The sequence below is a fragment of the Rhinopithecus bieti genome, unplaced genomic scaffold (assembly GCF_001698545.2).
Source record: "Rhinopithecus bieti isolate Rb0 unplaced genomic scaffold, ASM169854v2 scaffold_68273, whole genome shotgun sequence".
NCBI classification, from domain to species: Eukaryota; Metazoa; Chordata; class Mammalia; order Primates; family Cercopithecidae; genus Rhinopithecus; species Rhinopithecus bieti.
In genome coordinates, this window is record NW_016826690.1 from 758,176 (window position 1) to 774,017 (window position 15,842).

At 34.0% G+C, this 15,842-nt stretch overlaps 1 long non-coding RNA gene across 1 annotated transcript in view; it reads right to left on the reverse strand.

Annotated features, from left to right (window-relative positions):
- LOC108523034 (uncharacterized) overlaps window positions 1–12,971 on the reverse strand; it is a 132,025-nt gene extending 119,054 nt beyond the window's left edge. The window contains exon 1 of the long non-coding RNA XR_001883675.1: window positions 12,916–12,971. This is a non-coding gene — a long non-coding RNA (uncharacterized LOC108523034). The remainder of the gene's footprint in view (window positions 1–12,915) is intronic.
- Window positions 12,972–15,842: the final 2,871 nt, after the last annotated feature.

The following is a 15,842-nucleotide window of genomic DNA, read 5'->3' on the forward strand; positions in this document are numbered from 1 at the left end:
CTCTCCTCTCCTCTCCTCTCCTCTCCTCTCCTCTTCCCTTCTCTTCTCTTCTCTTCTCTTCTCTTCTCTTCTCTTCTCTTCCCGTCTCTTCTCTTCTCTTCTCGTCTCGTCTCGTCTCTTCTCTTCTTTCTCTTCTCTTCTCTTCTCTTCTCGTCTCGTCTCTTCTCTTCTCTTCTTTCTCTTATTGTCTCTTCTCTTCTCCTCTCCTCTCCTCTCTTCTCTTCTTTTCTCCTTCCTTCCTTCCTTCCTTCCTTCCTTCCTTCCTTCCTTCTTTCTTTCTTTCTTTCTTTCTTTCTTTCTTTCTTTCTTTCTTTCTTTTCTTTCTTCTTTTTTTTCTTGACAGAGTCTCATTCTGTCACCCCGACTGGAGAGCAGTGGTGTGATCTCAGCTCACTGCAACCTCTGCCTCCCAGGTTCAAGCTATTCTCCTGCTTCAGCCTCCCAAGTAGCTGGAATTACAGGCACATGCCACCAAAACCAGTCAATTTTTGTATTTTTAGTATAGAAGGGGTTTCACCATGCTGGCCAGGTTGGTCTCAAACTCCTCACCTCAAGTGATCTACCTGCGTTGGCCCTGCAAAGTGCTGGGATTACAGGCATGAGCCACCACGACCAGCTGAATATGTCTGACCTTTTGACAAATACAGAATTCATTTCAGCTGACTCTTGTGACCAGACCTCAAGTCTTGTAATTTCCCTGAACTATGTCTACTTTGAATCTATTATCATCATAGCAAATCTCATGTATTTACGCTTTGTTTTATGCTATTTAGAAACCCAGACTCTTTTCTACCAAACCCTACTTGTTAGTATAATTTTATCCGTTTGCGCAGCCTAGAACCTGGGATTCATCAGCCTCATAGTTCATAATTTCAACCACTTATTGTCAGCACCTTCAATTCCTAGGTCCCTTGTTCCCTTGAAGTTCTTACCTTACAAATCTTCAACCTTGGATTATGCATGTAATCCAAGAGCACATGTGTGTCCTCTCTTCTCCTAATAACTAGGCTGCTCCGCGTGGCTGGACAGAATAATTAGCACCACTATCTGGCCATGCTCTCTGAGCTCATCTGGGCTGTCAATACTCTTATCATATCATTTTACCTGATTCTGCTCATACCTATTTCTTTCTGCTACAATGACTAATTCAAATCTACTTTTATCTCTCTCAATATATAACTAGGCTTCCAAATGTGCTAAGAAAAATTAAGACTATTAGCGTAATTTCCCTAAACTTCTATTCCCATTTCTAAAAGTGATCCATATTGGCGCATTTTCACTTTCCTCCGAACTATTGAGAAAAAAGTTGTTGTATTTAATTCAAGGAATATATTTTTTATAGCAGTATAACTTTTATTTCTATTTTCTCCATTTCAGTAGCTTTAGGGATACAAGTTGTTTTCGATTACATGAATGAATTGTAGAGCGGCAAAGTCTGAAATTGCAGGGCTCTCATCATCCAAGTGAGTAGTGTGCGTTGTATCCAATATGTAGTTTTTATCCCTCACCCCACTCCCACCCTCCCATCTTCTGAGTCTCCAATGTCCATTATACCACTCTGTATGCCTTTCTGTACCCATTGCTTAGCTCCCACTTCTAAGAGAACATGCGGTATTTGGTTTTCCATTCTGGAGTCACTTCACATAGAGTGATGGCCTCCAGCTCCATCCCAGTTTCTACAAAAGATATTATTTCATTTTTTATGGCTGAGTAGTCTTCCATATCTTATTTTCTTTTTTAAATCCATTCATGGGTTGAACAGCACTTAGGTTGGTACCACATCCTTGCAATTGTGAATTGTGCTGCAATAATCATTCACATGCACATGTCTTTTTGATATAATGTTTTCTTTTTCTTTCAGTAGATACCCAGTAGTGAAATTGCTAGGTGGAATGGTAGAAATACTTGTAGTTCTTTGAGAAATCTCTATATTGGTTTCCATATAGGTTATACCAATTTACATTCCCACCAGTAGTATATAAGCATATGAGCATATAAGTGGTATATAATTACCTTTTCACCAGGCCCACACCAACATTTACTGGTTTTTGATTTTTTAAAAATAATCAAGTCATATATTTTCACTGTGCTCCCACTCTGGGAACTCACTGCAAGATTACAAATGGAGGTTTCAGAAAAACTGTTAACATTGACAAAAAGGAAATTTCTAGAAAGGAGCTAGTTTTGAGGATAAAGGGTTTAGTTTTAGTCATGAATGAACAGATAATGCTCAAATTATATACAGCATATATTTAGAAAATTTTCCTCATAAAGGCTCAGAAAAATTTTAAAAGTAATTAAGAAAATAACCAAAATTTGTAAATCACTTTATTATTGTGTTGCAATCTTGTTTGAATCAATATGAAATTAAAAACATTTCTTTAATATATGTCTATGGAGTCGGTGTTGGCATATTACTGCTAAACCACAAAAAAGAAATTGACCTCAGAATAAAACTGATTTTGACACATCTTATCTTATAATTTAAAATTGATAGTTAATGATTAGTGATTATTAATAATAGTTAATAATTAGTGGTTATTAATAATAGTTAATAATTATTTATTGTTATTGTAATATAATTTATAATAGTAGATAGTATAGCAGAAAAGAATATGGGTTTTGGATACTGGTTTTCTGATTGTGAATTCTGTCTCTGACTGTTAGCACAATGGTAAGCAATGTGAAATTAGGAAATGTATTTAATTTTGTGGCTCATATACCTCATCTGTAAAATCAAGATAATGAAGTATCCAAATCATAGGGTTGTTTTGAGGTACAAATTCATTAATATGCATTAAAAAACATGTTACAATGTCTGGAGCAGAGCAAGAGCTCAATAAATTATAGCTATTGTTATAATATTTTTATTTTTTTTACCAGTAATCGCTTTTGGCCAGTAGTTGCTAATGAAATTGCTTTTCTTTCTAATAGGGAATAGTATATATGAATGATGAGGGAAAATCATGATTTTTTTATTTGAGGAGTCACAGGTGTTTTTAGTAGTTTATGAAACTAAAATAACTTTTAACAACATCATGTGTTTTCTTATTAAGCAAGTTTGTTTAGTTGGGAATTAAAATTTTTCTTGGATGGTTTAAAGGTGTTGCCAAATTGACTGTAATGTATCTAAAATTAGCCTTTAAAAAATGCATTCTTGAGTGTAAAAACAACTTAGCTTGGAGATTAGTTTATCCCTAGACACTTTATTTTCGGTTGATGGCATTACACAATTAAGTGTCTGCTTATACAACGCATCAGAAATCTTCTAGTATTTACAAATACTTAAACATATTTCATATATTTATATTTAGGTACAGAAAAACATGTTAAAATATTTTGTTTACTATACCATATTAATCAGAAGTGTTGTCTCAATGCGTTTTCTCCAAAAAAGGTCATTAGACCATGAAAAGGTGAGTAAGTTTGATAGGAAAGTGGAACCATAGCAACAAAAACTATGCAGACAATGAAAGACCCTTGTAATTTGGGGATGAACTGTAATTGAAAGCATGTGTGTCTGGAAAGGATCAATGTGATGGCTATATACTAACAAGCCACAGCAGATGGTCCATTTTTGTTTAGAGTGGTCAGATGAGACTGCAGAAGTTAAAAATCATGACATCCATTCCAGAACCAAAATTTCTAGATGTTACCTCCTATGTGGTTGAAAAAAAAGCCTCTTTTTACAGACCCATGTGCTCAAATGGAAATGGCTATTAGGTATGACATATTGTCTCTCATTATTTTTCATTATAGTATGCTTTCCATGATGAGTTCACTTATTTTTTATGTAGCACCATGGAGTGTAAACAATGGGATATTAGCCAAACAGAATGACTGTATCTGACCTACAACTTAAAAATTATCATAAGAAATGTTTGCATATACCCAATCAATATTCTAAAATCACACATATGGAGGGAGGCATTAATGTTAAAAGGATAAAGAGAATTTTACTGAAAAGGAAATTATGGAAAAGAAGCTTGAATATAATTTTATCAGAGGCATGAACACACATGCATATATGAATCATTAGTATTATCTTAATCAAAATATCTTAGTTTTGTCTGGTAGACAATATTTTGCTATATAAAGTGTGCTGCAATTGTTGTATAATAATAAAGGGGGTATATTTATAGTCCACTCATCACACAATCACATTGCCCTTGGTATTTCACATGTGTTTTCATGCCAAATTACTGATGAAGATATCATTATTCCAATTGTATTTATTAGAAAATTAAGGCCATGGTAATGAAATAATTTGACCTACTCCCAATGTTATTAAATGTAATAGCTGTGCTTCTTAGTTCTGACTTTAAATTTCTACCTCGCACTATACTCACTAATGTCCAGTTAATAAATAGCACAAAACTAGAGTGACGTGTGCACATCCAACTATCTATCTCAAATTAAATTCATAGAAGAGCCTTATCAGGCTGATGACACTCAGCCTGATAAGTTGTTTTACTTATATGTTATACAACTTACTTATATAAGTTGTTTTACTTATACTCTAGAATGCTTTAACTCTTTGCCATGTGTACTTCTATTCATTCTTAAGGATTGTTTAACGAGCCTCCATGGATTTTTCTCATTACCCAGTGTGGAGTTTGGTGTCATAGATCTCTGCGCTCACGTGTGTTGCAGCACCTGACACATTTTAGTGTCATAGCCTATTTAGCCTCTTCTCTCCTACACTAGATTATCTGCAGAGTTTATGTAAAACGTTTTATACAGTCACTCAGGGTTGTCACCCTGAGCTTCTCTTCGTGGTAAATAGCACTCCTCATTTAAGAAAAAGAAACAAAGCTAGGTTTTTGAGAGATACTTTTTTAACCATAAAGAAAAAACAATTGCTAAATGGGGTGTCTAAGAACAACAAAGATCAGTCTTATGCTCTCTGACGGCATTTTTTGATTTGGAATTTCTGGGTGATGTGTAATATGTCAAAGCTACACTAAGAACTCTCTTTGCTCTTTGAACCAAACTGAGATAAACGCATGTAGGCCTTCTGCAGGATCAAATCAGGAAGAAATGCGTTAGACCATTGTTCTGTTGCCTGCGGACAATGATATCGATAGCGATATTGAAGACCTTCTCCTTCTATGTTAAACCTTGCTATACTGATATGTCAAATTGAATGTGAGTGGCAAGCTGCTTTCTGCTAACCATTTTGAGACTTAGTCTTACCTCATGTTTAAATGAGCCTTGTAGTCATTGTAGGAGAAACTCAGTTGAAACCTGTCTAAGAGTGACCCTTTCTGACATGAAAAAATGGTAATGTATGGGTTGTGTAATAGCAAAATGACTCAATGGCATGGTCTTTCAATATATGTTGATATGGACATTAATTATTTAACAAGATGACAACTAGGAAACATCTATTTACATGGCAATAGGATTGACCTTTGCTCTGGTCTTTGACATCCATCTCTACAAAACATGCAGTTAGAAAGCTAGCTAGTTTCCTTAAAACTGATAGACAAGTTGAATAATAATGTTATCAATATTCCCCAAGAAAGTAAATGTATGTTTTTCTATAGATATTTCCAATTTTAAAAATTATTTGACTTGCAATATTCATTCTGTCTATTATGTTTTCAACTAGATAATCTACAAGGAACTTACCTTTACCTAATATTATGCTGTGTTGTTTTGTTTTACTCAAGACAGAACTGTAAGTTTTAATGCTTTGACAAAATTATAAATGTGCATTAATAAGGTGACCAAAAGGACAGATCGTTTTAAGAAAAGCAGCAAGTGCAAAATGTGGTAAACCTGAGGGCACGTGTTTTCAGTTGAATGCTCTAGGCATATATCTTTAAATATTTAAATATTTAAAACACAGGAGCATGATTCATCCCCTTCACTACAAATTAGAGAAGATATTTTCTTATTGCCTGGCCACTAAAAATAAGCAATATACAGTCATGAGAACACAGTTGTTCCTCAAGATACTGCCCAACATTTTATGTAATATGGCTTACATGGGTATCTAGAAGATAAGTAATTCATAGAATTATCTTCTAGAAATTATCTTTTAAGAAACTGGTCTTTAAAAAAACTCATTTATTTCCTTGTATCAGTGAATGAGTATTAGTTAAACCAAATTTTCTTTTTCTTTTGTTTTCTCTGTTATTAAGTTCAAACATGACTACAAGACTAAATTGCACTAATTATTCAGTTTACAGTAGTTGGCGCAGCTATCTCCTTCCTGATTATAGTTTATTTTTTATCCTTTTATTGTCTACCTTGTATTTGTTGTGTTAAGCAATAAGAAAATATCTTCTCTAATTTGTAGTGAAGGATGTACAATTTGCTATAAGACAACACAGGTTGGAAATCCCTCAGGTACCCTATAAATTGGGTACCATTATTTTCCAGTTCTACTATGAACACCGCTTTGGGGGGCATAAAGCTTAGAAAAGTTTGATAATCTACTTAAAATGAAGAAAAATATATAAATGTTATTTCTGGAATATTTACAAGAATATGGGGATATGAATACCTAGGATTTGAAAGGGTCCAGGAGCTGAGCTTTATTTGTTTCTCAGGCAATCTTCATTTGTTTCCACCTTCTCAGTCTTGCCCATTTTTATCTGTTCCCTTGGGCAACCATTCAGATGTGAGACCAAACCTAAGAATTATCCTAAATAATTCTTCTTTTTAAATGAATGCCATCTCACCCTATCATTCTCACTCCACATTTAATATCTAAACTTGTTGGTAATTTTAATGTTTAATATGTGTTATTTTCTCTCTTTGAATAATAATAATTGTTATTATTGCAGCCCTTTGTGATGAACTTTTCCACTCATTTAACCCAATGTCTTTGACACTCTGTTGCCATATGATCTAAGAGGGTGGGTAGATTTCAGACTTGTGGTACATTAACATCATTTGTTGAGGTCATAAAATTGCAGCCTTCCAGGGATCCATGGTCATCAATTTTTATTTACTGGTTCTGGTTGGTACCCTGAAATCTTATTTTTATTTTTATTTCATTTTATGTATTTATTTATTTATTTATTTGAGACAGAGCCTCGCTCTGTCACCTAGGCTGGAGTGCAGTGGCGCAATCTTGGCTCACTGCAACCTCCGCCTCCCAGGTTCAAGCAATTCTCCTGCCTCAGCCTCCCAAGTAGCTGGGATTGCAGGCGTGCACCACCATGCCCAGCTAATTTTTTTGTATTTTTAGTAGAGATGGGGTTTCAATATATTGGCCAGCTGGTCTCGAACTCCTGACCTCATGATCCGCCTGCATCAGCCTCCCAAAGTGCTGGGATTAGAGGCGTGAGGCACTACGCCCCGCCTGAAATCTTATTTTATAAAAACACTTGATAATTCATATGCAGAGAGCCCACAGAGCTCTTTTTGAGGAAGTTTGTGAAGAACCATAAACTTTGTGCCTTTCCTTCTTTTTAAAAGGCACACGTCTGGTATATCACAAGCAGTTAATAGATACCTAATTAATATATGAAATAATAAGCATTAATGTATTTCAGCAAAGTAATTTCCAAAAGTAGTTAAGCAGCTGAAGAATGAGACTGACACTTTATTTTTCTCTGGGGACTAAATTTACAGATCTTATCGTGGTCCAACCATCACTCACATTTGAATCGCTAAATGTGTTTGCTAGAATTACGGTTTCCAATGCTACTCACATCTACAGACATCTCTTGGTAATATATATTTTCATTGGCTCCCCAAGTGGTATTTTCATACACTTTATTTTAAGAATCATTATTCTAGAAGGTTTTATATTCTGCATTTACTCTTCTTAAAATACTCTTGTCAAATAGCAGTTTCCTCATATACACCTCATTAGACATTGTTACACTTAATATTGTGTTTAAATTCTGAAAAGAAATGTGCTTTAAATATCATGTGGAAAATTCGTTTACAGAACATTTTAAGGAATTATATAATGCACCTGATATTGATGTCATCATCTCTTTATTATGGAGGAAAACCACAACATTGCACAAGCATGAGGGTATATGTATCCTTAAGAGGGGGACGAAAAGTTTTTAATCTGCTAAGAAAATTGTTCAGAAATTCAGTCAAAATCGGTTGGGCATGGTAGCTCACATCTGTAATCCCAGCACTTTAGGAGGCCGAGGTGGGTGGATCATCTGAGGTGAGGAGTTCAAGACCAGCCTGACCAACATGGTGAAACCCCATCTCTATTAAAATTAAAAAATTAAAATAAATTAGTAGCTGGGCATGGTGGTGCATGCCTGCAGTCCCAGCTACTTGGGAAGCTGAGGCAGGAGAATCGCTTGCACCTGGGAGGTGAAGGTTGCAGTGAGAGGAGATCACACTACTGCATTCTAGCCTGGGCGAAAGAGTGAGACTCCATATCAAAAAAAAAAAAAAAAAAAAAAACAATTCAGCCAAAATCTTAGATTACTAGAAAGGACACTTTAGCCAAAATCTTAGATTGCTAGAAAGAATATTTTGGCCTCTACAATGTGTACGTCAACAGCTTGTTTCAAATACGCATTTTTTTTTTTAAATAGAATTTTTCTCCAGGCCTGGTGGCTCATGCCTGTAATCCCAGCACTTTGGGAAGCTGAGGTGGATGGATCCCCTGAAGTCAGAAGTTCAAGACTAGCCTAGCCAATATGGTGAAACTCTGTCTCTACTAAAAATACAAAAATTAGCCAGATGTGGTGGCATGCACATTTGCATCCAGCTACTCAGGAGGCTGAGTCGGGAGAATCACTTGAATCCGGGAGGCGGAGGTTGCCGTGGACCAAGATCGCACCACTGTACTTCAGCCTGGGTAATAAGACCGAGACTCTGTCTCAAAAAAATAAAATAAAATAAAATAAAAAAGAATTTTTATTTGACTTCATGTAAACTGATTTCAAGTAATGCATGATTCTAACACATCCACAAAGTATATAAAATATTGTATACCCACCTTATTATTTGAAATTTTATTATATGCTACAATTTAAAATATAACTTCAAAATTTCAAATTTTTTCTTAAGATTTCAGAGCCCAATTATATTATAAGAAACTACCATTTAGCCATTGAACATTAATTAATATCAGAGATCCTTATTTTGCTTCTGACATTAGTGACTAAATCGGAAAAACATAATCATTATGGTGAACATAGTAGAAAACCTTGGCTTTAAGCTTTTTAGATGTTTGGTCTTCGGCAAGCATCCTCAACATAGCCAAGCTCATTTTCCTAAGTTTTCTCCAAATGAGGAAAAACTGTCTTCATAACATTGTCCTAAGATTGAAAAAATAATATACCTGTGACGTTTCTCACAGCACTTTAGGGCAGGGACGACTGTTCAGAAATCATTCTCACTGCTCTGCAATTTTATCAAAATGTGTTAAGTATTTAAGTGTTCCAGGCAAACTCTTGAAGCATAGGTGGCATATTGAAGGTATCTGAAGAGTGATTCTGATGAATGACTTCGTTACATATAGTTTATCTTGATTTTTACAGAAGCCTAAGAGTATTCAACTGCCTAAACATTTAGACAAAATGTTGTCTTGGTAATGGATGCATTTATTTGAGCTACTTCAGATGGTTATTTTAGTCAAAGTCCATGTTTGCAGTGAATAACCTGTGGTAAAGCACAAAATCCCTGCCGAATTCTGATTTCTTGTCTCTTAGAGCTTATGAGCTGGTGTTTTTCCCCCAACATCTTAGACTCTTGCCACTACTTCTGCCTATATCCCAGATTCTTGCCCTCTCATTTTCCCACTTCTAGAGCCACCTGACCTTGTCTGATTTGTAAGTTTTCACTGTCTGAAATGACAGTATTTTACTCTTTAGATTGTTCTGCCATTCAATCCTACCTCCTAGACTGTACTCGCTGCCTCCTTGCTAAACTCTTGACCTTCGCTCCCTGTCCCTACCTCACATCACTCTGCCTGGACCTATCATATGCTACTTTAATTTGACACCTCAACTTCCAAGTACTTCATCAGATATATGTGATGCTTGTTCCTCAAGCCTTTTCTGTGACAAGGGTTTCTTTTTTAAGACATGTATTTGCTCTGGTGACAAAGGTAAATTTCCTTTTAGTCCGTTAAAGGCAAGTTTAGCAATAGCTGCCAGTAGATCATCAGATCATCAAAGGTTCTATGCACCAAATTGTCCACAATCACAATTTTTGTGTGTCCAGTTGGGAGCAATTTATCATCATTAAATGTTGCAGGGAGGCTCTTCATAAACAGAATGTGTGTAAAACCTGTTCCTGGTATTCACTGCCAACAGCTGATGTGTGAGACAATTTGTTTTCTGGCCTAAGAAGAAAATATTATCGTTTCCTAATATTTACTGACTTATATATTGAATTTATTTTGGCAATAGACTATTAGGTAGTCTTAGAGTGTATTCATAAAGGATTTCACTAGTAGTGCATTTGATGAGGTTTTTCTCCAGCTCTGAATAGTAATGATGGTAAGTCCACCATTAAGAAGATACTCTACTTTTGCATAAAGTTCACAATATCCAACAGTTTTTTACATGAATTGTCTCGTTTTATAACAGCAAAAGCTCTCTGTGATCCAGGTAAGATAAATATAGTGTAACCCTCATACAGCCAAGCTACAAAAGCCCATGGCGGTGTTAGGGCTTATCTCATGCTAACATATGGTAGACCAAAACAAATGCTTTCTTACTTAATAACAAATCTTACTTGTACACCAGTACATGAATCAGATAAAAGCAGGACTTGGCTAGTTGAACCAAGAGGAGACTGTGCCCTGACCCTCTGTTATCTCAGCCTCTCAATGCCATAGAACACAGTTTTAAGGAAGAGGTTATTTGATCAAATTGTTATTAGAAAGCTACAACAACAAAAACAATTATTCTGATGCAGAGTCAAGAGATTGGTGTAGAAGAGAGCTTGTAGGCTGTGGGACAAGAGTTAGTAGCTATCACTTCACAATAAGAGAGAGAAACTATAGGACCAGAAAAACATGCTAGAAACTTCCTGTGTGTTTTATATGACCTGTCTTTATGGTAGCTTGGGTAGCTGGACAAATTTAGGTCAACTAAGAGATTTGATATTTTATATTTAACACCATATTTTTCTTCTAATAATAATCATTGATAAGCTGCTTTTTAATAATATATGCCTTCTATTCACTTAAAGAGGAGAAAATATCACCTACTGTCACAACTGCAAACCTAATTTTACTTAAATATTACTATTAACCCCACAAACTGTTCAGAAAAATAACTAACATCATAAGTCCTGAACAAGTGGTAAGTCTTATCTGTTAAATTTTGCTTTTATATTTTAGTATGCCACAATTAATGCTTATATCATCATAGTTCTAGAGGATAGGGAGGCAATTTGAAGTAAGCAAAACTATGTCCACAGCTGACTCTTGTAATTATTTTTTAAATAACTTGGACAAGTTACTTAACTATATAGGGTTTTATTTTGTCATTTGTAAACTTGTGATAGCACCACTTACCTTGTAGGATAATGTTAAATATTTGAATTAATTTACAAAAATCATGTAGCAATCCCTGATATGTATTAAATAAATATTCTATTAATAAACTGCTTTTTCTACTAATGTCTATTGTTGATTTTGAGTAGAGAGAAAGAAAAAATGTCAATAATGCCTAGAGAGCTTGTCTGGTTGACCAAACCGATCGGTAAATTGCACCTTTAAGCAGGGTTCCTTGGAAATTACTTGATTTCAGGATTGAGGCAGAGTATTTAGACAGTGAGTTGAGAATATCTCTCTGTGGCAGAAAATGAGGGATTGTTAAAATAACAAAAAGGGAGGGGTTGTAATTAGACATGGACACAGAAGTTACCTACAAGGGTTCCCACTATTCAAACTCAGGATACTTATAAGTACAGTAATGCATTGTAATATGTTAAAAAAAAAATATATGAGTCCATAGAGATAACATAAACAAACATGTACATACATGCATGCATACATACAAAATACACAATTAGGAGAGAAGGGAGGTCCTTTTCTGAAGTATCATGCAGGACACCCAGTCAGTGTCTCGGCACAAGTAGACTGGGAAAATGATTATGTTGTTTTCGTTATAATAGGGAATGGATGAGATAGAAATTGTCAGTAAATGGTAGCTCTAGGGAGAATTTTTGCTAAAAAAAATCAGCATATTTGCTTTGTCTTCAAGTTCCTCCCCTCTGACTGCTTATTTGTTATACGGAGAAAAAAGAAGTAATTATACAGCAAAGTAAATTACGCAGCACCTTGAACAAGTGATGAAAGCCAAATTCACCAGTAAGGGACATAGAGATAGCATGTGTCTTCAGATGCAACAGTCCAAGAAGGACACAAAACCTATGCAGTACTCCAGCTGAGAATGAAAAGTCTGAATCTAATAACAAGCAAACACCAGATAAACACAAAATTAAAAGTTTACGTTAAATGAAAAGGAAGGAGACCAATAAATGTCAACGTCATAAAAGACAAAGGCTGTGGAGATATTTCAGATTAAAGAAAATCAAATAGAAGTGACAACTAAATACAATTTCTGACTCTAGGCAGAATCTTGTATTGGAAGAAAAAAATATTTTTTTAAAGGAACTTGTAGAGAGGACATTATTGGGTCACCGGACAAAACTGGAACATGAATGGTAAGTTAGATTACAATATATTAATGTATAGATACTGTATTAATATGGCACTAATCCTAACTTTTCTGAGGTTGATAATTGTATGGTAGTCTCTTCTTATCCCTAAAGGTTATATTTCAAGGCCTCTGGCAGATGCCTGAAACTGTGAATAATACTGAGCCCTCTATATGTTTTTTTCAATGCATATATAATTATGACAAAGCTTAATTTATAAATTAGGCACAGTAAAATATTACCAGTAGTAACTTATAATAAAATATAACAATTATAACAATATACTGTAATAAAACTTACGTGAATGTGGTCTCTCTCTCTGTCTCTAAATATCTTATTATACTGTACTCAGCGTCCTTCTTGTAAGAAGATAAGATGACAAAAGGCCTATGTAATGAGAGGAAGTGAGCGTTAGGCTACTGTTGACCTTCTGATAATATTCCAGAGGGAGGATTATCTGCTTTGGGTGATCCTGGATCACCGAGTCCTAACGATGTCCATAGTTGGATGTCAGGAGCAGATGTTAGTGACTAAGGGCAAGTACCAGGGAGACCCTAGACAAAGGGATAATTCATGTACCATGCAAAATGGTGCAAGATTTCATCATGCAACTCAGAATGGTTCTTAATTTAAAACTTTTGAATTGTTAATTTTTTGGATTTTCCATTTAATATTTTCTGACTGTGGTTAACTTGGGGTAACTGAAACCACAGGATCTGAACCACAGTTAAGAGGGGGCTACTGTATTGTGGCTATGCAAGGGAACGTTGCATAGGAAATATATACAGATATACTGAAAAATTTAGGAGTAAGAAGCAATTATATGTGTTACTTGTTCTCAAATGGTTCAGAAAATACTACATATATTTATGTATGTGTGTGTCTGTATTTACAGAGGGAAAGAACAATAAGCAAATGAAGTAAAATGTTAGCAATAGGTGAGTACCGGTAAATAATATGTTGATGTTCTTTGTACTAATTTTATTTCTGCAACTTTTCTGCAGACTAAAATGGTTTCCAAATAGAGAATTTTGTAAAAATTAATCCTCAACTAGAAATACATTATTTCCATCAAAATAAAATAAATACAGTGAAAGCCTCTAATTCAGCATTTGCTGATTTTCTTATTTTATTGTTGTTTTTTTGGGAGTGGCCTACAGACATTCATCTTGTTATCCAGTGGAAGAAATATTTGAAATCATGAAAGTGAGGGGAAATTTCTTTGCTTAGTCTGTGGACCAACTTTCTTGCTTTTTTCACATTAATTTTTCCCTTCCTTTTGTTATTCTAGTTGCTAACCAGTCAACAATGGCTTGTTTTATGAACAATAAATTGCATATGAGTTTTACTTTCAGATTTTCTGGAAGAGAAGTAGCTAAGGGCAGAGACCACATCTTGTAAATTTCCTTAGTGTTTTTATTGAATTCTTTTAAAATTCACCTTTCTGAAAGACTTGTAGCTTGGAAATAATGTACATAGATTATTTATTCTGCTTTTTACTACACATGCAGATTTTATAGGAATCACATATTATATGGTTTAGAATCTGTAAGAATTAACAATTTCACATATTTTAATATTTGGGATTCTTACAAAGGTGCAAGTTAAAAATATCCTCAAACTGTTAAGATATTCCTTTCGGAAATGTATCTATTCTGAGAGAATATCAAGTTCCTCTGAGCTGTTTTAAATTTTAGATTTTAAAACTTTATCCTCAGTAAATTCCTTGCTGATGTCATCATAATTTATGCTTTTATTATGAATTTAATTGGAAACTTACAAGACAACACCAAATAATTGATAATAACTGTACCAAATGGCAATTATAAATAAAATGATAATTACAACCTCCCTCAGAAAACGCAATTCATGAGAATCGGTCAATTAAAATCTACCAATATTTGAACATGCAAAAAGAATGTCAAATAGATGAATAAAAGGTTTCACTTAAGAACAGAATCTTAATAATAATATCTTCATTAATCTATAATGGATATTTTCTGGTACAAGAAGATTTATAATACTGCCATCTGAGAATTCACACATCTAAAATATCTACAGTTAAACTACTGAAAGAATCTATTTGAATCTCTTTGCCCCACTCTCTCTAAAAAGATACTTCAAGTGTCCAAAAGCTAATAGAATTGCCGCAGGCTCTTGGTTTAATTTTAGATGCACTATCTAAAATAACTCCAGGACTACGATGTGGCACATTAGTTATTTCTAAAATACTGTAATGGATCACAATAACTCTAGTGAATACTGCTGAATAAAAAGAAAATGAGTAGAGGAATTAAGAGAAATATAAAGAAGGCTTTATATAAATAAGAAAATTCATTAGAGAATTTGGGTCAATTGTGGTATTTTGAGCTGAATACATGGAAAAAAACATATCTTGTGGAATTATGCATTGAAGCAAAATCATTAACATAAAAGATTAAGTATGTAACTTAAAAGGAGTTTGATGATCCTCTAGCATGACCCTTAATTATATCAGATTACCCTTAATTTCCATTATTGATTCTTGTGAAGAACAGTTTATACATATCTAGATGAGTGTGAAATAATAGTTTTAATAAAAAGGAGAAAAAAAGATTATGTTGTAGCTGGTCTAATTCTAAGTAGACTTTTGAAATTTGAAAATTTTGTATTATCATTGTCTTTATAATTTAAAGAAGGCTAAAAATGGTACGGTCAATTTCTTCATACTACACAAATTTTATTATCCATAATAAATGGATATGCAGTACATTTTAGTGTAAGTATTTAATTATTATTATGCAAAAGAAACATTATATTCCATTATAACTTCCAGTATTAATATAAAAAACTGGATCAGATATATTGTTTTCTCTATTAAAATATGATTAAAATATGTTTAAGTACTCATTTCATTTGCCTGCTTTGGATTCTTTGGTTGTAACAATGTCAATTATAGAATATATTTTACGGTTCCTAACTATTGTGGTAGATGAAACAAGACAATAAACTGAGAAAATGGAACTCTTAATTCAAAGAGCGAAGGAGGAAACAAAAAAACTGCTAAATATTATATTTGAAAACCACAGTCACAATACCCAAGACCAGAAAACAAACAGACAAAAACCCTTTTCAATATGTAATGATATGAAACATATTAATAATTAGAAACAATTCTAAGTTTGTAAAATTAAAAGTACTAAATTAAACATTCCTTGAAAACTCTTTTTTTTTTTTTTTTTTTTTTT